The sequence below is a fragment of the Uloborus diversus genome, chromosome 2 (assembly GCF_026930045.1).
Source record: "Uloborus diversus isolate 005 chromosome 2, Udiv.v.3.1, whole genome shotgun sequence".
NCBI lineage: Eukaryota > Metazoa > Arthropoda > Arachnida > Araneae > Uloboridae > Uloborus > Uloborus diversus.
In genome coordinates this window covers 137,457,217-137,480,879 of record NC_072732.1, presented here as the reverse complement: position 1 = coordinate 137,480,879, position 23,663 = coordinate 137,457,217, and the positions used below count along the sequence as shown (strand labels likewise).

The window sequence follows — 23,663 nt, the reverse complement described above, 5'->3', positions numbered from 1 at the left end:
GCAGATGAACACAAAACAAATCCCAAATTCAAAGTAACATTATATTATTATTAAATAAATTAATTTGCTTTTGGATATTGAACTGGCATTTAGTTCACGGTCTCATAGCGACCTTCCAACAAATTTGAGCACAGGAAGTAAGGTATAGGTCAAATTGTACAATTTGTACTGAATAACATTGAATTGATACAGTAGACTTCTCCAGAAATGTTAATTTTTGCTATTATTTTAATAAAATATACTTGTTAAAATGTACAATTCAAACTAAATTATACGGAGAATAAATTACTAGTAAATTATTTTTTGGACTTTTTTTTTCTATGATATAAATATATGGCACAAGCATCAATTAAAGAAACTTTTACTCTACGGAGACTTTTCAGTTTTGTGGTAACCCTATTTTCAGCAAACACAAAATAAATTTAAAAAGACACTTATAATAAATCAATACAGACTGTTTATTAACAATAATTACAAACAAATTGTCCAACAGTATTTACAGTATTATAATACATCGATTCTTCACTTTTCTTCATGTCTTTGTGTCCTAAAATAAAAAAAAAGCATTGTAGAAAAATTATAAGTTTTACTTTCATTAAAGAATTCTGCTAACAGTAGTCTTAAAGTCAGGCATAAACTATAGTTCCCCAGTTATGAACCCTACTCGCATTAAAGGGGCTATTTGAAAACCACCAATTGCTAATGTTAACTTAAAGAGAAATATATTTTTAATGTTATATTTGCATTTATTTTCAAATCTTTTTTCAATGGAGAGCTTTTGTTACCACACAATTGTTTTTTACTTCTATTAAAAATGAAGAAGAATCTTTGCTGGTAAGTTTTATTACTTTTGGAGACGTTTTCACTTTTGAAACATGTTTTAAAAGAAAAATTAGCCTTGTATTCTCAAAACTATTTAATGCAAAAATAACCGCCAGCACTGAAATGCAAACTAGACCCGTTAAAACATAATGGTCCTGTGGCATTAACATAAGCGATCATTTTTACAAGATCAGGAACTTATTTACAGATCACCAAACTCTGGGCGCAAAGCAGATTAAGCCTTCAAATAGAATGAACAAGTCTCAGCTAATATGAATAGTTTGAAATCCCAGTACCAAAATATATTTTTTCAGATGATAGTAAATATAAACAGTGCGAAGCTTCTTTTAGAAGTACATCATATGAAGCAGTGAGAAGCAAAGGGATGTAAAAGGACATATGCAAGTTTTGAATAAAATGACTTTAAAGATAACGTTCTAAGTGGACTAACATTGATTTTTTTTAAAAGTCATACTGTACAGCAGCACCTTCTAGGGTTAGGGTTGCCAACCTTGGAGAAACAATTTGACAAGCATCTGTAGCAGGATTGGCAAGATTTTGGACACAACAGTAAAAACCACGGTTTTTACCGTCCTGTCCAAAACTACATTTTTTTTAAAAACTATTTTGTGAGAAAATATCAAAAACAGAACAAAATGCATCAAAGTTATGTTTTATATTGAATATTCATTCAATGGTGAACATTCAAGTATAAGAATATATGTAACTGAATGATACAGCTAATTCTAATCTAGTTACATAGAAGTTGAATTCATCATTAAACATTCCAAATTGTACGCTTTTTTTTTTTTTTTTTTTTTTTTTTTTTTTTTTTTGTTTCGTAATAGTAACCAAACTTTTTGGCATTTATGCACGTGTGCAAAAGAAAGTGTTCAAAATATAGTTTAATAATTGACTGAAATGCAATAAATAGTTACAGAATGTATATTATATTAAAATATGAATTTAAAAAAATGCACAAGTTTTAAAATTTTAGTAAATGTCAATTTATTACTCTTTAATCTATCGTTAAAAAAAATGTTAAAATATCATGTAAAACTTGAATGCAAAAACCATTAAAAAAATATTCTTTTTTTTCCCACCAAAAAATTACATTTAATAACATTTTTCTGAGTTATAAATGGAACTGAAACTAGTTGTCTTGGTAGTGCAGTGAATTTCTTTTCATAACTCTACCAACTGTTACTAAGAAAGTTTTTGCATAATAGAGTTATGGGAAATTTGTTTAGGTAAAATATTTATTAATGAACCTTTCAGAGAAAATACAAATACTCATTAATTAAAACTTATTATTATTTATGAATGATTAATATTGCAGTAAATATCAGTTGATTTGATTACACTTTTAGCTTTAGCATACTTTGATAGAAAAGTGTATTTTTGGACGGTAAAAACCGCCTGTTCTGTCCGAAACCAGTTTTAGACAGTTCAAAACTCAACCCTGATCTGTGGTGAATTTTAGGAGCAGCTCGGTATTTTGCATAAAATTCAACAAAAAACTAACTTTAAATCTCAAAAACACTTATCTAAAATTATTTTTGAGCTATAATAATCATTTTAAACACTTGCATAAAAATAATTATTTTTTACTTAATAAGATAGTTTTAAGCACTATGTCATGCCTTATGCTTTTGAACGCCCGACTGTGAAATGCGGAGCAAAATAACTTTTTTTGCAGAGCTACGGAGTTTTGCAGACATACTTTGTTTTAAGTAAAATTTAGAAATGATAGTTTAATAGCATAATCCAGCCTTCACATTCCCCATAAATAGTAAAAAAAAAATTAATTTGGCGAGTTTTCTTCAAAGCAAAAATCCTGACTTGTCAAGACCTACTTGTAACATTCCCCACACAAATTGAAGGATTTATTACTTCCAAACAAGCTTAGGTTTGTAAATATGACGGAAATACAATACCGGTTTAAACTAAAAAACTCCAATCGTTCAAATTTGCTTGCGAACAAAAGCTTACTAAAAAAACATTCAAATTAAAAACTTGCAATAGCTGTCATAAATCCTGCTGAAATTTTAAATGGGTAATTGGTTGGTCTAAACTTGATAGGAAGTAAAATGAAATGACAAGTTTAAAATCTGATTTTCAATGCATACTCAAAAATTTTTGTGTTCCCCCCCCTTTTCTTAAATAATTCAAGCTAGCATATGTATTTGCTATAGCCGAAATGCATTAATTTAGCTTACATGCTAAATGCAATGTATATATAAGATTTTCAAAAAGAGCTAACCTCATATACAAGTGCATGATATTCTTTATTAATGTTATTTTCACAATTATTTACTATCTAGTCAGTCCAATTAACTTAAAAATATTTATAATTAATGCACTTACTTTAAAAAAAAACAATCATTTTTACCTCTAAGTGTTTTTTGCCAAACATTAAATACATTTAAGTATTATCTATGCACACCTATTTGACCCCTAAAAGTAAATTGAAAATGAATATTTACCTTGAAGCAAATAAGAAGGGAAGTAATTATTCTGCTGCTGAATACTTTATATAAAGCCATTCAATAAAACTTGGGAAATATGATAGGTTGCGGTTACTAAGATATGGTAAACATTTTTGACTAGAGGTGCAAGAGTTTACACTGTGAAAGACTGTTACTAGTCAAAAACCTGACAACCCAGCTTTAAAAAATCCTATTTATGAAGTTTATTAATAAAAATAAAAATGTTGTACTCAAAAACTCACATTATTTCTTGATGCCAGCTGCCATATATCCTTATACACCCTTTGACAAGCAGCTATAAAAAAAAACATAAGAATAAACAGGACATGCTATATTTGCTAATACATTTAACAAGAGCTCAAAGCAAAGTCAACAAACAAGAATACTATTTTGAAATTGTCAACTAAAATTATTTTATGGAAATATAACTAGTTTTAAAATTGGAGACAAATATTATTAATGGAGCTAATATCTTTTGAACAATAAAAACAAGTTATTGCTAAAAGCTAAACTAAGTTACAGTTAAGCTATATATTCAATTTAATTTGAATTCCGAAATATAGCGATATAAAACATATGAAATCATCTGGCAATCCACAGGCAAAAAAGAAATTATTCGAGCAAACTTTGTTTCGATAAAGGTAAAAAATCCTACAATAATTATCAGAATAATCATTCTGCACAGGTATATTTCAAGCCTTGTGTTAAACACAAAAGTTATGTTTTTCCTTTTTTTTTTTTGGTATAGAAATCTCAAAGAAATGTTTTTAAATTTTAAACCATTTCTTTAAAACAGCTTCTCAAAATAGTTAACAATAATCAGTGCAAATGTAAATCATGCTGTGCAACAAGCATGTCTAGAAAAATGGCATGAAATTTACAGAGCTCATAGAACATTTTCAGTGTCAAAAAGTAGAATATTTTCGAAAAAAGGAGGAAAAAGTAGAATTAATACTTGATTTCAAAAGCAAGAACAAAAGCAAAACAATTAAAAAGTGAACACATAAGTATGTCATTATCTGTTTACTGCATCTTACTAGAAGTTTTGCCACGAGAAAACTACATACATTTATAAAAATCAGAATGCCCCGAAAGGAGGTATTAGTCAAAATCCCATATTCAGCAAATTTTAGCTGATGATTTGGCAAATCTGGAGATTAAATTGCAAGTTTTTAAATATCCAAATATTCCTTTTCATTGGTTGTAGGGGGGAAAGAGACACATAGGAACAATTTTTTACATTTCTTTATTTTTCAAAAAGAAATATCAATTTCGCAACACCAAAATATCTCCAAAATTAAATAGGTAGCCTTTTCTTTGTGTCATGAACTTTTAAAAAAATGTGTTTAATTGCTTACATGTGCCCTTTTTGGGGAGAACATATAAACAGGCCTGGGACACATATGAACATGATTAAAAAATGCAGGACATGCATCATATTTTAAAGAACAATATAACGATTTGCAATAATGAAGTTTGACTAAGCAATTTAAAATATGTTTTCACAAGTAAAAGAAAACGGTGAAATTACGTAAAACAGCTGCTCAAAGGAAGAAGTTTCGACCCGAGAAACATAAATCTCATTGTTGCAAATATTTGTAAAAGAGAATGAGTACTGGGACTGCTATTATTTGAGATTTTTTCAAGATAAACATGCCATGTTCACAAGTCTCTCTCTCCCCCCCCCCCCCAAGTGTGAATAACCATATTTCACCAGTCGATAAAATTTGAAGTCCCTATCAGAAAACTGAGAGGGTCCCTGATAACAATAATGGCAGTAGTATTTTACTTCGTGCAAAATTTATACTGAATGAAATATACACCAATATTTTGAAAATTGGGATTGAAGGCTGGTAAAGAAAACACATTCATTTGAAATGCCTATAATCAATATTTCACAAAAGATCATACATTTAATTTACTGCATTTTAATTTGATGTAAAATATTCCTTCAATGAGAAGAACAAATAGTATATTCGTAGTTATTCTGTCTAGAAGTTTTTACAAAATAAAGGTACGATTGATCCAGGGTGCAAGGCAGCCGTGAGCTAAGGCAAGCCACTTGTCGGTTTTATCGCCGGGCCCCGTGCCCCCATTTAGCTTGTTAAATTTGTCAACTGCGATTCCAAGCCGGGCCCCTTCAAAGGACGGGTCGCTAGTTTCCGACTAAGCTGACATGGCCTCTCGTCGGCACTGCCAGGGTGGTAAAATGGATAATTTTACCAGGTATTCAAGAAAAGACTAAAGAGGAATACAATTCGCAACAAATTAACAAAATTATGAATTTTATTTAATAGATTGAAGCAAACCTAACGCTTTAGTGATACACTGAATATTCAGTTGGTATTCAGTACACTGCCTATTCCGCAGACAAACCGAATATTCAAAATACAAAAGAGTCTTAAAAGTTCTGGGTTCTGCTCTACTTGAGGTGCTTAATGTTTCTAGTTACATTTTTTGTTAGAATGAAATGATTTTCATTAACATCTGAAAAATGAAATATTTTGCTACGTTGTAATCCCAACTACATCTGATTTTCGAGACTCTACGGCACTTAAAATATGTTTAACAAGAGTAAAAGTTAAAGTAGCGTTTTAACAAATTTAAATATACAATAATAGGTCAGGGCTACAAAATTCTTTAAAATTTTAACATGCCCTGCTGGGCACGTATGTAAAAAAAAGAAAAAAACATGTCAGAATAAAAAATTTTAAATGCCCAGTTTTTTTAAATTTTATAATAATAAAAATATTTGAATTTGTCGTATAGCATTAATCAGACAAAAATTACACCTGATTCAAGAACTGTTTCAATATAAAACATATAAAATAAAAGTTATAATAAATAGTAGGGGACTGTGGGGCAAAGCGAAATGGTTAAGATGACTGAGCTTTTTCAAAATGAACAAATAGGAAGTTTGTTTTGAATATTACAATATATAGAGAAATAACATTACACATAAAATAAAACTTGCGTGAAAACATTATTTTTTATTATTGGCAGTAAAATTTAGCCTTCGAGAAAAAGTAGAAGTTTTTTTCACGTTTTTTTTTTTTTTTTTTTCATGGGACAAAGTGAAAAATGAAATATTTTCCATTTGACTGTGAAATTTTTTCGAACAAAATAATGATCAAATAAATAATAATTCACTAAATGAAAAGATAATGAAACAATAAACTAATAAATAAATTTATTAATTGATACAAAGAAAATAAATGAGTGAATAAAATAGAAAGTGAATGCATAAGAAAATAAGTGAAAGAGTGAATTAATAAGTGAATGATTAAATTAAGGAAAAATTAGTTAATTAATGAATGCGTAAGTGATTTGGTAAATGATTGAATAAGCAAACAAAATGAATTATTTCACTTTGCCCCGCATTCACTTGACTAATTGAGAAAATCATTAAAAATACAAATGAGTGAATATCAATTAAATAAATACTGCACAGAATATTAGGAGTTCCCAATTAATATTTCAAATGTTAATTACAAGAACTTTATGATTTAATAACACCAAAAATAATTTTCGACTAACAACAAAACATTACAATTTGAGTATCAATTTTGGAAAATAGCTTGTATTATCATATGCTGATTTTCAGAGGTATTTTTTTCTTGACTGGAATCGACTATGTAGTAAATCACTATAGTACGAAAAAATTCAAACTGTTACTTTGAAATATTATCATTCCACTCAATTTTAATGTAAGAGAACATTCTCAGATGGTTCATTTTCATTTTATTTGCATGAAGTATTTGCATGAACTATTAAATTAAAGAAAGGATTCAATGCCAACACAACGTAAAAAAAAAACCGACTACAGTATATTTGGGATCGAGTTTAAACTTTATTTTAAGACATCGACAGTCGATCGAATTAAAACATACGGTTTGATAAAATCTTTCAAATAAAAATTGTTACCAACTGTATTTAATCCATCCTGTATGCATATATTCAAAATTATTCATGAAACCTCAAGTTTAAAAAGCTTAACATTGAGTTTGAAACATGTGCTACGCTACAAAGAAATGCTTTGACGCGAATCGTGATAGTGAAAAAATATAAACACCAGTGCATTCTTCTGAATTACAATTTAAAGAAAATTGCATTTGAATAAATATTAAACTGATAAATACCTTTTCTCTGCTGTTCCAACGTGCAGCTTACTTCGTCAATCCATCATGGCTCCCTGCTTCGTTTGCTTCTCCGTGTTTGGCGCCGAACCGTAGACTATGTACTACCGCGCATGCGCTGGGTGTCGTGATTGAAACAAGTGTTCATCAAACAAGCGTTTGCAAGAGTAGTTTACGGTGGTGGCGCCCAACTTGCTGAAAGTCTGCCGCTAACGAGTCACGTCAAGTTTGACACAACAAGATAATATCAAGAAAAAATCAAACTTGCCGCAAAGTGAGCATGCTATCTGGGTTGCGACAAGTTTGATTTTTTCTTGATATTATCTTGTTGTGTCAAACTTGACGTGACTGGTTAGCGGCCAGACTTTCAGCAAGTTGGGCGGCACCACCGTAAATTACTCTTGCAAACGCTTGTTTGATGGACACTTGCTTCAATCCGGACACCCAGCGCATGCGCGGTAGTACATAGTCTACGGTTCGGCGCCAAACACGGAGAAGCAAACGAAGCACAGGGAGCCATGATGAATTGACGAAGTAAGCTGCACGTTGGAACAGCAGAGAAAAGGTATTTGGCTGTTTAATATTTATTCAAATGCAATTTTCTTTAAATTATAATTCAGAAGAATGCACTGGTGTTTATATTTTTTTACTATTACGATTCGCGTCAAATCATTTCTTTGTAGCGTAGCACATGTTTTAAGCTCAATGTTACGCGTTTAAACTTGATGCTTATGAATAATTTTTGAACATATGCATACAGGATGGCTTGAATACAGTTGGTAGCAATCTTTATTTGACAGATTTTATCAAACCGCATTTTTTAATTCGATCGACTGTCGGTGCCTTAAAACGCCAAAATAAAGTTTCAAACTCTATCTCAAATATACCTTAGTGTTTTTTTTTGGCATATTGAATCCTTTCTTTAAATTAAAAGCAAATTATTTCATGCAAATAAAATGAAAATCATTCCTAAAACAAAAGCAAATCAATAAGTATAGTTTATGGGGAAACTTTGTTTATCTGCAATTTTGCAAAACTGATAACTTAACATTTGACCATCTGAGAATGTTCTTTTACATTAAAATTAAGTGGAATGTGATAATATTACAAAGCAACAGTTTGAATTTTTTTGTACTATGGTGATATACTACATAGTCTATTCCAGTCAAGAAAAAAATACCTCTGAAAATCAAAGCATATGATAATACAAGCAATTTTCCAAAATTGATTCTCAAATTGTAATGTTTTGTTGTAAGTCGAAAATTATTTTTGGTGTTATTAAATCATAACGTTCTTGTAATTAACATTTGAAATATTAATTGGGAACTTCGAATATTCTGTGCAGTATTTATTTAATTAATATTCAGCTCATTTGTATTTTTAATATTTTTCATAATTAGTCAATTGCATGCAGGGCAAAGTGAAATAATTCATTTCCTTTACTTATTCAAATCACTTACCAAATCACCTACGTATTCATTAATTAACTAATTTTTCCTTAATTTAATAATTCACTTTTTCACTTATTTTCTTATGCATTCTCTCTCGATTTAATTCACTCATTTATTTTCTTTGTATCAATTAATAAATTAATTTATTTATTAGTTTATTGTTTCATTATCTTTTCATTAAGTGAATTATTATTTATTTCATCATTATTTTGTTCGAAAAAATTTCTCACAATCAAATAGAAAATATTTTATTTTTCACTTTGTCCCATGAAAAAAAAAAAAAAAAAAACGGGAAAAACTTCTGCTTTTTCTCGAAGGTTAAATTTTACTGTAAATAATAAAAAATAATGTTTTAATGCAAGTTTTATTTTATGTGTAATGTTATTTCCTTATATATTGCAATTTAAAACAAATTTCCTATTTGTTCATTTTGAAAAAGCTCATCTTAAACATTTCGCTTTGCCCCGTATTCCCCTACCTATTTATTTTGACTTTTATGTTTTATATTGAAACAGTTCTTGAATCAGGTGTAATTTTTTGTCTGATTAATGCAATACGACAAATTCAAATATTTTTATTAATATAAAATTGAAAAAAAAAAAAAAAAAAAACTGGGCATTTAAAATCTTAATTCCGACATTTTTTTTTTTTTGTTGTTGTTTTGACAAATATACCCAGCAGGGCATGTTAAAATTTTTAAGAATTTTGTAGCCCTGACCTATTATTGTATATTTAAATTTGTTAAAATTCTACTTGAACTTTTCTTCTTGTTAAACTTATTTAAGGTACCATAGAGTCTCGAAAATCAGATGTAGTTGGGGCTCATGCCTCCTCGGATTACAACGTAGCAAAATATTTCAATTTTCAGATGTTAATGAAAATCATTTCATTCTAACTAAAAACATTAAGCACCTCAAATAGAGCAGAACCCAGAACTTTTAAGACTTTTGTATTTTGAATATTCGGTTTGTCTGCTGAATAGGCAGTGTACTGAATACCAACTGAATATTCAGTGTATCACTAAAGCGTTAGTTTTGCTTCAATCTATATATTAAATAAAATTCATAATTTTGTTAATTCATTGCGAGTTGTATTCCTCTTTAGTCTTTTCCTGAATACCTGGTAAATTTCCCCCATTTTACCACTCTGGCAGTGCCAACGAGAGGCCATGTCAGCTTAGTCGGAAACTAATGACCCGTCCTTTGAAGGGGGCCGACTTAGAATAACAGTAGACAAATTTAACAAGCTAAATGGGGGGAGGGGGCCCAGCGATAAAACCAACAAGTGGCTTGTTAGCTCATGGCTGCCTTGTACCCGGGATCAAACGAACCTTTTTTTTTAATAAAAACTTCTAGACAGAATAACTACAAATATGCTATTTGTTCTTCTCATTGAAGGAATATTTCACATCAAATTAAAATGTAGTAAATTAAATGTATGATCTTTTGTGAAATACTGATTATAAGCATTTCAAATGAATGTGTTTTCTTTACCAGACTCCCGTCTTCAATCCCAATTTTCAATGGTGTATATTTCATTCAGAATAAATTTTGCATGAAGTAAAACACTGCCATTATTGTTATCAGAGACCCTCTGAGTTTTCTGATAGGAACTTCAAATTTTATCGACTGGTGAAATATGGTTATTCACACTTGGGGGGGGGGGGGAGACTTGTGAACATGGCATGTTTTACATAACATTAATCTGGAAAAAATCTCAAATAATAGCAGTCCCAGTACTTGATCTCTTGGACAAATATTTGGAACAATGAGATTTATGCTTCTCTGATCAAAACTTCTTCATTTGAGCAGCTGTTTTATGTAATTTCATCGTTTTCTTTTACTTAGGAAAACATATTTTAAATTGTTTAGCCAAACTTCATTATTGCAAATCGTTATATTGTTCTTTAAAATATATCTTTCTTGCATGTTCTGCCTTTTTTAATCATGTTCATATGTGTCCCAGGCCTGTTTATATGTTCTCCCCCAAAACAGCACATGTAAGCAATTAAAGACATTTTTTAAAAAGTCCATGACACAAAGAAAAGGCTACCTATTTAATCTTGGAGATATTTTGGTGCTGCAAAATTGATAATATTTTTTTGAAAAATAAAGAAATGTAAAAAATTGTTCCCATGTGTCCCTTTCCCCCCCTACAACTAATGAAAAGGAATATTTGGGTATTTAAAACCTTGCAATTATATCTCCAGATTTGCCAAATCATCAGCTAAAATTTGCTGAATATGGGATTTTGACTAAATACCTCCTTTCGTGGCATTCTGATTTTTATAAATGTATGTAGTTTTCTCGTGGCAAAACTTCAAGTAAGATGCAGTGCACATATAATAACATATTTATGTGTTCACTTTTTAATTATTTTGATTTTGTCCTTGCTTTTGTAATCAAGTATTAATTCGACTTTTTCCTCCTTTTTTCCGAAAATGTTCTACTTTTCGACGCTGAAAATGTTCTATGAGCTCTGTAAATTTCATGCCATCTTTCTAGACATGTTTGTTGCACAGCATGATTTACATTTGAACTGATTATTGTTAACTATTTTGAGAAGCTGTTTTAAAGAAATGGTTTAAAATTTAAAAATATTTCTTTGAGGTCTCTATACAAAAAAAAAGGAAAAACATTACTTTTGTGTTTAACACGAGGCTTGAAATATACCTGTGCAGATTGATTATTCTGATAATTATTGTAGGATTTTTTACCTTTATCGAAACAAAGTTTGCTTGAATAATTTCTTTTTTGCCTGTGGATTGCCAGATGATTTCGTATGGCTTTATTTCGGAATTCACAAATATTTGTCTCCAATTTTTTAAACTAGTTATATTTCCATAAAATAATTTTAGTCGACAATTTCAAAATAGTGTTCTTGTTTGTTGACTTTACTTTGAGCTCTGATTAAATGCATTTATATAGCATGTCCTGTTGTTTATTCTTACGTTTTTTTTTATAGCTGCTTGTCAAAGGATGTATAAGGATATATGACAGCTGACATCAAGAAATAATGTGAGTTTTTGAGTACAACATTTTAATTTTTATTAATAAACTTCATAAGTAGGATATTTAAAGCTGGGTTGTCAGGTTTTTGACTAGTAACAGTCTTTTACAGTGTAAACTCTTGCACCTCTGGTCAAAAATGTTTACCATATATCGTAGTAACCGCAACCTATCATATTTTCCAAGTGTTATTGAATGGCTTTATATAAAGTATTCAGCAGCAGAATAATTACTTCCCCTCTTATTTGCTTTCAAGGTAAATATTCATTTTCAATTTACTTTTAGGGGTCAAATAGGTATGCATAGATAATACTTAAATGTATTTAATGTTTGGCAAAAAGCACTTAGAGGTAAAAATGATTGTTTTTTTTTAATAAGTGCATTAATTATAAATACTTTTAAGTTAATTGGACTGACTAGATAGTAAATAATTGTGAAAATAACATTAAAAAAGAAGATCATGCACTTGTATATGAGGTTAGCTCTTTTTGAAAATCTTATATATACATCCCATTTAGCATGTAAGCTAAATTAATGCATTTCGGCTATGTCAAATATATATGCTAGCTTGAATTTTTAAAGAAAAGGGGGGAAAACATAAAAATTTTTGAGTATGCATTGAAAATCAGATTTTAAACTTGTCATTTCATTTTACTTCCATCAAGTTTAGACCAACCAATTACCCATTTAAAATTTCAGCAGGATTTATGACAGCTATTGCAAGTTTTTAATTTGTATGTTTTTTCAGTAAGCTTTAGTTTGCAAGCAAATTTGAACGATTGGAGTTTTTTAGTTTAAACCGGTATTGTATTTCCGTCATGTTTACAAACCTAAGCTTGTTTGGAAGTAAGAAATCCTACAATTTGTGTGGGGAATGCTACAAGTAGGTGTTGACAAATCAGGATTTTTGCTTTGAGGAAAACTTGCCAAATTAATTTTTTTTTACTATTAATGGGGAATGTGAAGGCTGGATAAAACTATCATTTCTAAATTTTACTTATAACAAAGTATGTCTTCTTTCAATCAAAGATTTTCAACAAACGAGAAATATTCAGTACTAGTGGTACCCACACGGCTTTGCCAGTAATAGAAAAATTAAAAGATCTTTTGGTTCGCCTGTATATTTACAAATAATATATGGTGAATTTTCTCGCCAGTTGACTTGTACCCATGTTACGGTTCCACGTTATGATAATTTCGTATCTCGCCAACTGGCTTGTGCCCATGTTACGGTTCCACGTTATGATAATTTCGTAATTTACTCATTCATCTTATGAAAATTTTGTTCTAAAAATTGGAATAGAAAAAGAACCACATCGAATTTTCGAAAAATCGCTTCGAGGTGCACATCCCCGTGCTACAAACTAACTTTGCCAAATTTCATGAAAATCTGCCAAACGGTCTAGGCGCTATGCCCGTCACAGAGATCCTGACAGACAGTGGAACTTTCAGCCTTATTATTAGTAAAGATTTTTTAAGTTTGCTGATACAGTGAAACCTGTGTAAGTTGACCACCTGCGGTGTACTACTTTAATGGTCAACTTACAGAGTTTGATTTATATGATAAGGGCTAATTCCGTGCATGAAAAAAGCGGTCAACTTAAGACAGGTGGTAAACTTACAAGGGTGGTCAACTTCACAGGTTTTACTGTACCTACTTTTAGTTATTCTCTTAGGTGTTTTGTTAGGTACTTGGTGCTTAGTTAGGTTCTTTCATACATAATTTTCATCATGTTCACCAACAATTCCATCAATGTTAAACTTAATTTTTATTATTATTTTCATACTTTAGTTGAATTAAATTTTGAACTTCCATATGAGGCAGTGAGATTGCAAAACTCCGTAGCTCTACAAAAAATGTTATTTTGCTCCGCATTTCACAGTCAAGCGTCCAAAAGCATGAGGCATGACATAGTGTTTAAAACTGTCCTATTAAGTAAAAAATAATTATTTTTATGCTAGTGTTTAAAATGATTATAATAGCTCAAAAATAATTTTAGATAAGTGTTTTTGAGATTTGAAGTTAGTTTTTTGTTGAATTTTATGCAAAATACCAAGCTGCTCCTCAAATTAACCACAGATCAGGGTTGAGTTTTGGACTGTCTAAAACCGGTTTCGGACAGAACAGGCGGTTTTTACATCCAAAAGTACCCTAATCTGTCAAAGTATGCTAAAGCTAAAAGTGTAATCAAATCAACTCATATTTACTCCAATTTTAATAATGCATAAATAATAAGTTTTAATTAATGAGTTTTAGTATTTTCTCTGAAAGGTTCATTAATAAATAGTTTACTTAAACAAATTGCCCATAACTCTATTATGCAAAAACTTTCTTAGTAACAGTTGGTAGAGTTATGAAAAGAAATTCACTGCACCACCAAGACAACTAGTTTCAGTTCCATTTATAACTCAGAAAAATGTTATTAAATGTAATTTTTTGGTGGAAAAAAATTTTTTTAATGGTTTTTGCGTTCAAATTTTACATGATATTTTAAAATTTTTTTTTAACGATGGATTAAAGAATAATAAATTGATTAAATACATTCACTAAAATTTTACAACTTGTGCATTTTTTTAAAAATTCATATTTTAATGTAATATACATTCTGTAACTATTTATTGCATTTCAGTCAATTATTGAACTATATTTTGAACACTTTCTTTTGCACACGTGCATAAATGCCAAAAAGTTTGGTTACTATTATGAAATAAAAAAAAATGCGTACAATTTGGAATGTTTAATGATGAATTCAACTTCTATGTAACTAAATTAGAATTAGCTGTATCATTCAGTTACATATATTTTTATACTTGAATGTTCACCATTGAATGAATATTCAATATAAAACATAACTTTGATGCATTTTGTTGTGTTTTTGATATTTTCTCACAAAATAGTTTCTCAAATGTAGTTTTGGACAGGACGGTAAAAACCGTGGTTTTTACTGTTGTGTCCAAAATCTTGCCAACCCTGCTACAGATGCTTGTCAAATTGTTTCTCCAAGGTTGGCAACCCTAACCCTGGAAGGTGCTGCTGTACAGCATGACTTTAAAAAAAAATCAATGTTAGTCCACTTAGGACGTTATCTTTAAAGTCATTTTATTCAAAACTTGCATATGTCCACTTACATCCCTTCGCTTCTCACTGCTTCATTTGATGTACTTCTAAAAGAAGCTTTGCACTGTTTATATTTGCTATCATCTGAAAAATTATATTTTGATGCTGGGATTTTAAACTATTCATATTAGCTTGTTCATTCTATTAGAAGGCTTAATCTGCTTTGCGCCCAGAGTTTGGGGATCTGTAAATCAGTTCCTGATCTTGTAAAAATGATCACTTATGTTAATGCCACAGGACCATAATGTTTTAACGGGTCTAGTTTGCATTTCAGTGCTGGCGATTATTTTTGCATTAAATAGTTTTGGGAATACAAGGCTAATTTTTCTTTTAAAACATAATTTCAAAAGTGAAAATGTCTCCAAAAGTAATAAAACTTACCAGCACAGATTCTTCATTTTTAATAGAAGTAAAAAGCAGAAATTGTGTGGTAACAAAAGCTCTCCATTGAAAAAAGATTTGAAAATAAATGCAAATATAACATTAAAAATATATTTCTCTTTAAGTTAACATTAGCAATTGGTGGTTTTCAAGTAGCCCCTTTAATGCGAGTAGGGTTCATAACTGGGGAACTATAGTTTATGCCTGTCTTTAAGACTACTGTTAGCAGAATTCTTTAATGAAAGTAAAACTTATAATTTTTCTACAATGCTTTTTTTTTTATTTTAGGACACAAAGACCTGAAGAAAAGTGTGAAGAATTGATGTATTATAATATTCTGTAAATACTGTTGGACAATTTGTTTGTAATTATTGTTAATAAACAGTCTGTATTGATTTATTATAACTGTCTTTTTAAAATTTTTATTTTGTCTTTGCTGAGAATAGGGTTACCACAAAACTGAAAAGTCTCCATAGAGTAAAAGTTTATTTAATTGATGCTTGTGCCATATTTGTATATCATAGAAAAAAAAACGTCCAAAAAATAATTTACTAGTAATTTATTCTCCATATAATTTAGTTTGAATTGTACATTTTAACAAGTATATTTTATTAAATAAGAGCAAAAATTAACATTTCTGGAAAAGTCTACTGTATCAATTCAATGTTATTCAGTACAACTTTTACAATTTGACCTATACCTTACTTCCTGTACTCAAATTTGTTAGAAGGTCGCTATGAGACCGTGAACTAAATGCCAGTTCAATATCCAAAAACAAATTAATTTATTTAATAATAATATAATGTTACGTTGAATTTGGGATTTGTTTTGTGTTCATCTGCTTGATAATCAACTGTTCTTCATAAAATTAGATGAATGTATGATCACAGATTAGCAAACTTTTTACGCCTGAATCAAATCCTATATAGTAAATAATAAGGTTAAAAAAAAGTCTTCAAATTTACTTGCTAATTTGGTTTAAATTAACATTCACCTGTATATAATTAACATTGTTTTTACAGCATTTGATGAATGCATGAGAATTTTTGTTAAAGAAAAATGAAATGCCCTATTCAAATTTTAATTGGTAAATAAAGCTAGTACAGTGAACCCTGTATAAGTTGACCACCTGCAGTGCATTACTTTAGTTGTCAACTTAAACAAGTGTCAACTTACAAAGGTAGATTTATATGAAAAGGGCCAATTCCGTGCCTGATAAAAGCGGTCAACTTCACAGGTTTTAGTGTATTACATTGTGTAAATTGGGATATAAAATTTTGAAAAGGTTTTAATCCTTCATTAAAAAACAAGTGAAAATTTGTTTAGAGAAAAACTAAAATTAGCAGTAGTTTTAATTTCGTTATAATTTGCAAATTTTCTGATAACATAAAAGTTTTGTTGTATCAAATTTTCGTGAATCAGATCAAAGGTACTGTTAACTTATTGCAAACTATTACAAACTTCTCTTGGATGCATAACATAAATATTCATTGTTTAATTTAATTATATTTTTATAGGTGTAAAATATTTTTCTACAATTATTGCTAAAACTAAAATAATTGTTTGCTAGAAATACTACTAATTTTGAGACTTGATTTTTTTCAAAGGAGTGTAGTATTATAAATTCAAATTTTTAATACAATAAAGTTAGTTCGATTACAAATATTTCTGCAATGAATACAATAAAAGTATGTTCTAGTTTGCAGTGGGTTCACAATACTTTTTGTTAAAGATGGCTGCTTATTCACTAATTCGTTGAAAATTTGGTATAACAAACATTTCTATTAGTTTGCAGAAAATTTTCAGAATTTGGTGCACCTAAGCAAATTTGCAATGAACCTGCAACAGTTTGATATGACTTACAGAACAAACTTGCTGCAAGTTCAGTTCGTGGGGACTACAAGACTTGCATCAGACTTGCAGACTTGTCCCATCCATTTTGATGCAGGTTTGCAGAATTGCAAAGCAAGTTTGCTGCAAGCAAAAAAATGCTATGCAAATTTGATATGAACTGGTAGCAAATTTGATATGACAAAGCTCAGTTTGAAGCAAACTTGTTACAGCAAAGCTTCAGTTGCTTTAAACTTGCAGCAAGTTTGATACCACAAAAATGACTTTCCTACTGGTTTGCAACAAACTTGCAGCAAACTTGATAAGGCTTGCAGGACAAACTTGCTGCAAGTTCACTTCGTGGGGAAAGCAAGACTTGCATAAGCTTGCATCTTGTTTGCATCTGACTTGCAGACTTGTCTCATCCAATTTGATGAAAGTTTGCAGAATTACAAAGCAAATTTGTTGCAAGTTTGCTGCAAGCAAAAAATGCTATCTGGGAACGTACTTGCAATCCAGTAGATTTGTGATTCTTGAAAGCAGACTTTGTATCAACTTTATTTCTGTTTAGGAGGTATTCATAAATGCTTATCATTGAAATCGCGGTAATAATCGACAAACGAAGACTCGTTTTTTTTTTTTTCTTATTTCTGTATTTAAAGGATCAGGAAAATCAGATCCGTTGATCGACAATTTTTGAGAATTGCAAAGACTATTATACTCATTTCGTGCATTAAAATACGCAAAAGACATGATTCTACCTAGAACTGAAAGAAAACAAAATTGCCTGAACACTGTAAACATCAATCGTTAGCAATAGATTCGCCATCCATCTACTAAAGGATCGGTAAGGTCAAAGCCATTGAAAGATAATTTTTAACAATAACTAAGCTTGTCTTTCTTATTTAATGCATTGAAATACGCGGAAGACATTATTCTGCTCTTTAAAGAAGCACAACAAAATCGCTTTTGCTATGAACATCTATCTCTAGCAATGGAGATTGGCGCTTAACCGGAAATAAGACTCGCTACTTCCGGTCTACGTCAGTGGTTTGTTTGTTTATTTAGGATATTTGGTGAATATGTCCGGGGTAAACTCAGAAAATACCTTACCGATTTCGTTAAAATTTTTAGTTTGCCTAGGTTAGTGCCTGGAAGGTTTATAGACCTTTTCGAAAAAAAGTCGATGAATAATTCTTTTTTTATTCGAAATTGACGTTTTGAACCCAAAAACGGATATTTCTACCCCGTTTCTTTAAAATTATCGAAGATCATCTAAAATTGCGTTTTGAGTAGTGATGTTCCGGATATCGGTATCCGTATCCGTGGATATCCGATTGAAAATAAAAATCCGTATCCGTTACTTTTTTGACGGATCTAAAACGGATCTTTTCTATTCTAAAAATTCTTAAATATTTGAGTAAAAGACTTAAATTCCGTTCAAATTAGGTTATATTCCCTACATAAATTATAAGGTATCGTTTCAGAAGCCAATTAGTACCCCCCGTCGTGAAAAGGAAGGAGTAATATAAGTTTTAAAAGTGTGTTTCTGTGTGTCAATTTGTGGCATCGTAGCTCTGAAACATGTGAACCGATTTGGATATGTTCTTTTTTCGTTCAAGAACTGACTTTTTTGAAAGTGTTCTTAGCTTGGCCTCGATTTTTTCGAACTTTAATTACCGGAGATATTAATTAAAAACCGACTTAACGTTTTTCACAATTAGGGTTGTAAAAACTTACCCGTACGTTAAAAATATTGGCATAATTGAAAGAACGAGTTTTCTGCGTTTAATATTAGTTTGGAACTTCCAAGTTATACAGTAAGGACCTACTATAATCTTGTTAAGTAAATTTTAAATGCAATTCTAAGCCTTTAAACGCGCGATTGGTAGCGATTTCATAGTCTGAAGATTAGGAGAAAAAGCTCAGTGATTTAAAATTTCTATCTGCTATCAGTTCATATTTATTAATAATGTGTGTTCTGACCCGCGAAATTTATCTTCATATGAGGTTCTTTTTTATAATGTTTAATTTAATATTAGTTTTTTTTATTGATTTGGGGTTTCTGTTATTCTTCATTTTGGTTTTTCTCAGCATCCTTCAAAAAAAGTGAGACTAAATACTCTATTTACTATTAGTAAAGGTGTTCCTGTCTCTGTTATATCGTAAGAGGAGGAGTAAGTTGGGTGGAATGGGTCAGCACTGCATTTATGCTGATGCGATAAAATGCGAAAAATATTATTTCTAGCCTATCTAGTAGCAGCTTTACCACTCTTGTTCCTGTATCCTACATCTACCGAGCAAGCTAGAAATAATTTTCAACATTCTATTTAAACATTAAAGCAGAACTGATCCATTCCTTCTAGCTCTCCCTCAGTTTTTGCGGAGATTTTTTTAAGGAGTAAATCATAGTCTTGACTATATTTTCGCCGTTACCGACATTTTTTGAAGAAACAGTGGCATTATTCTGACGGGAATACCTTTTGTAACGAATTTTACATTTGGATAGTTGAATTGTGTAAAAAAATTTTGAGATCCGTATCCGTATCCGCGAATCTTGCCACTAATGATCCGGATCCGTATCCGCGGATCTACTTTTTTAACAATCCGGCACATCACTAGTTTTGAGAGCTTCGATATCCAAAAAAATTCTGAAGTCTTATATTTCACCCTCTTCCCTTGATATAACACCGTAAAAACTCATTTATGCACCACTTTCAATGCTGTTAAGGCAACAGATGAGGGGGTTTTCGAACTTTGCTCCGAAATCGAAGATTCAAAAAGGTAACTTGCTGCATAAACTGCAGAGTTCCTCGTGTACAATCCCTCTGAGGCGCTCATCAACAAAATGTAGCCGTTTATTTCGTGTATGAATGTTTATTTATAGTTACCGCCACATTTTTCATTATATCATTAGTCATCAAATTGCATGTAAAAAATTGTCAATAAAAAGTGAATTATGTTTCTGATTTTATATTAACTTTATATCCAATGAACCGTTTTTAAGAGAATGAATTTCGAGAATTATTTAACTACCAATTCCAGTTGAGTGAAACATTTTCCGCTTTGTAATGATATGTATATATTCATCTTGTGAGCTGTGATGCATATTGACTGCATAAACTGCAGAGTTCCTTATGTACAATCGATTTGAGGCGCGCCTTAGCAAAATGTAGCAATTTATTTCGAGTATGAATATTTATTTATAATCACCGCAACTTTATTCATTATCATTAGTTATCAAATCGCATGTAAAAAAATGTCAATATTAAGTTGATTATGTTTCTGATTTTATATTTACTTTATAACGGATGAACCGTTTCCTTATTGAAGAAAATGAATTTCGAGAAATATTTAATTATCAATTCCAGTTGAGTGAAACATTTTCGCTTTGTATGATATGTATATATTTATCTTGTGAGCTGTGATGCATATTGAGTGCATAAACTGCAGAGCTCCTCGTGTACAATCCATTTGAGGCGCTCATCAACAAAATGTAGCCGTTTATTTCGTGTATAAATGTTTATTTATAGTCACCGCCACATTTTTCATTATATCATTAGTCATCAAATTGCATGTAAAAAATTGTCAATAATAAGTGAATCATGTTTCTGATTTTATATTTACTTTATATCCAGTGAACCGTTTCTAAGAGAATGAATTTCGAGTATTATTTAATTATCAATTCCAGTTAAGTGAAATCTTCCTGGAACAAAGTAATCTGTATTTGATTGATTTAATTTGAAGGTAATAACTTCAGATAAAAATGAATTGATCGCAGAAATAAATTACTTTCTCCAAGCCTTTCCGTACCATTGCAGAGATGACTTTTTAGTCTCTTGTAAGTTTTGACTACCCTAGGAGAAGCCCCCCCCCCACTAAAATTTACTGTTATGTGCTGAGTAGGTATTTATTACGGAAATACTGAACAAAAAGGAGTCATAAATGTTGAAGAAATTAAATTAATGATCAATTTCCATGAGGGAAAATCAAAAAGAAAATGAAAAGGAAGACAAGAATAAATTTAACAGTATCAAATTCTTATCCAAACCATTATTGAAAGGAGATTCCTCATTTTCTTGAAAAATAGTCACAACCCTAAAACTTTCAAAACAGGAAAGATTCTTGGAGTTGGTCTGCACATTTTTTCCTCTTTCGTTTTTCTCTTTTATTGCTCATATACGATGTTTGTGTTTGTCTAAATCATATACTTTTTCTCATTGAGATATTATGTCAAGAATGTTTAGGAAAACTATGATAAAAAGTTGAAATTTCAGAAATTATTCTGAGTGTTGATCGAACAAGACATATAATTCGATGGCGCCTGCTTTTTCCTGAGAAGAAATCCCTTTCTTAAGTGACTAAACCGAAGCAATCGTTAAACCGGTAACTTCAAACCAAACTCTACAATACAGCAAACGTGACAAGTTTAGATAAATTTAAAATTTTTGCTCACATATAGTTAAACGCACTATGATTTATCATTTATCTCATAAATAAAAAAAACATATATAAATGCTTTTCGTTTCAAAATAGCCAAAAAATCGCTTTTATTTTTTTTCATTTTATTAATGAATGGCATTCACAATAACAAAATGCAGACCGACAAAATTAAAAATTGCGAAATGCCTCAGTGAAAAGCTGAAATTAGCAAAAGGAACGCATTCAACCACCGATGGGTGGATGGGGAGTCGATTCCCTGGGCCCTCGGGAAACATCGTTATCAGACTTTAAAGAAAGGCGGAGCTCGCAAGTGGCTCGCGTTGGGAAAAAGGGGGGAAAAGCTTAAGTGATTTATGGTAGTAATTTAGGAAAAGAGCAACAGAGCGCTATTTTTCAGATTTCTTACTTCAGCGACACCTGCATGAGAAAATTGAAACTAAATGTCCGGAGATTGAACAAGTTTTTTAAAACATCCACACTTTAAAATATAAAAATTGATGAAAATGAAATTTAAAAATTATCATTAAGACCCTCAAAGTCTTATGAATCATCGATAACTGTTTTTTCTCCAAATATTATTACGGGATTTGTAGTAGGACGCAAAGTTGCTCACTTTTTAGTGCGTGTATGGTTGCTATTCTGAAACCGTCGCCAAGCGAGATTTTCATTTAAAATTAATTTCAATTATAAAAACGCAAAATTTTTCTACAATATTATCTCAATCGATTCTAGACTGAAAATCCCGTCGTATGCAACAAAGATCGGGAGACTATTTGCTGTTGATTTTCATTACTTGAGTAGATTAATTTTCCCTTGGCGCCAATCTCTTGGGACAACAGCCTTAAGCGATCTTTGCTCATTTTTCCTCCAGCGCAGGACTCTCCTTTGAACGTTAAAGTTTTTTGGGGAACACATTTGTAGAATAATCCGGTTTCATCAATATTAAAGACGTCTGATGCTTTGTAACCAAACTGTAGGGTGGGAAGTCTTATTCTCCATTCTTCACAAAGACTTTCCGGGACGTCTTTAGCTTCTCCATGTAAATTCCGAAAAACTATGTTATGACGAGCTTTAAACCTCTCGAGCCATCCACTGCTTGCTACAAAGTCCATGTGTCCAAGGAGTTTGCCAAAATCAAGTGCTTTTTCACGAAGGAGAATTCCACTCACAGGGATTTCAGTCCGCTTATGCTCATAATTCTTAAACCATTTCAAGAGTGCCGTTTCAATGTCGGTGTATGTGCACTCCTTGATTTTTTTACGATTAAGATTTGCAGAACCGCCCTTTGTTTCGTAATGTTCTAATATTTTTTCTTTGTTCGACATTATTGTCGATAATGTATTCGGCGGTATGCCATATTTCAGGGCCAAGTCCTTTTTCTTAACGGTAGGATTATTCTCTACATCTTTAATTAAATCGACCTTTTCTTCAATAGTTAAAATTTTTAGCTTTCTCTTACTCATTTTTCAAAACGCTGAGCATGCAATCATTTACTAAATGCTATGAGTGCTAAAAAGCTGAGATCAGCGAAGCTTCAAGTGAGCAGTTCCAAGTTCAATTGGTGGGTCACTAACTGGTTTAGCCCTCACCCAGGGGGTATTACACGTGCTCTCTTTCTTGCTAATCCCTTATCAACGTCTGGTCTATCTCCCTTTTGTACTCGTTCTAACAGAGCCACTGAAAAGAACTTATCGAAGCGTGAACAAGCAACGCGTGAACGAGTGCATTTTAGCTCTTTCTCTCGTCAAAAGAGGTGGCGACCTGTCAATTACGCCCCCGTCTTCAAAGCCCTAACAAAAGGGAGCAGGTGGTGAAAATAGCAGAATTTTCTCCGTCATTTTACGGTCAAGTTGGTTTTGCTACTGATAATCAGGACAATAAATGTTAAGAGATGTCTGTCTCAAACTTCGAGATAAGCGGAGTGAACTTCGAGTTAACGAAAAAAAACCCCATTAAGAACATTAGCTGAAGTTTGGGACCATCCA

The 23,663-nt window shown here is 31.0% G+C and overlaps 2 long non-coding RNA genes across 2 annotated transcripts; one reads left to right on the top strand and one right to left on the bottom strand.

Moving 5' to 3' along the window:
• Positions 1-447: 447 nt before the first annotated feature.
• LOC129217809 (uncharacterized) lies at positions 448-7,529 on the bottom strand. Its single transcript, XR_008580261.1, has 3 exons — positions 7,451-7,529; positions 3,554-3,606; positions 448-547 (listed from the first exon to the last, which is right to left on the bottom strand). It is a non-coding gene; the product is annotated as an uncharacterized LOC129217809 (long non-coding RNA).
• Positions 7,530-7,931: 402 nt separating this feature from the next.
• On the top strand, positions 7,932-15,802 carry LOC129216848 (uncharacterized). Its single transcript, XR_008580183.1, has 3 exons — positions 7,932-8,012; positions 11,863-11,915; positions 15,694-15,802. It is a non-coding gene; the product is annotated as an uncharacterized LOC129216848 (long non-coding RNA).
• Positions 15,803-23,663: the final 7,861 nt, after the last annotated feature.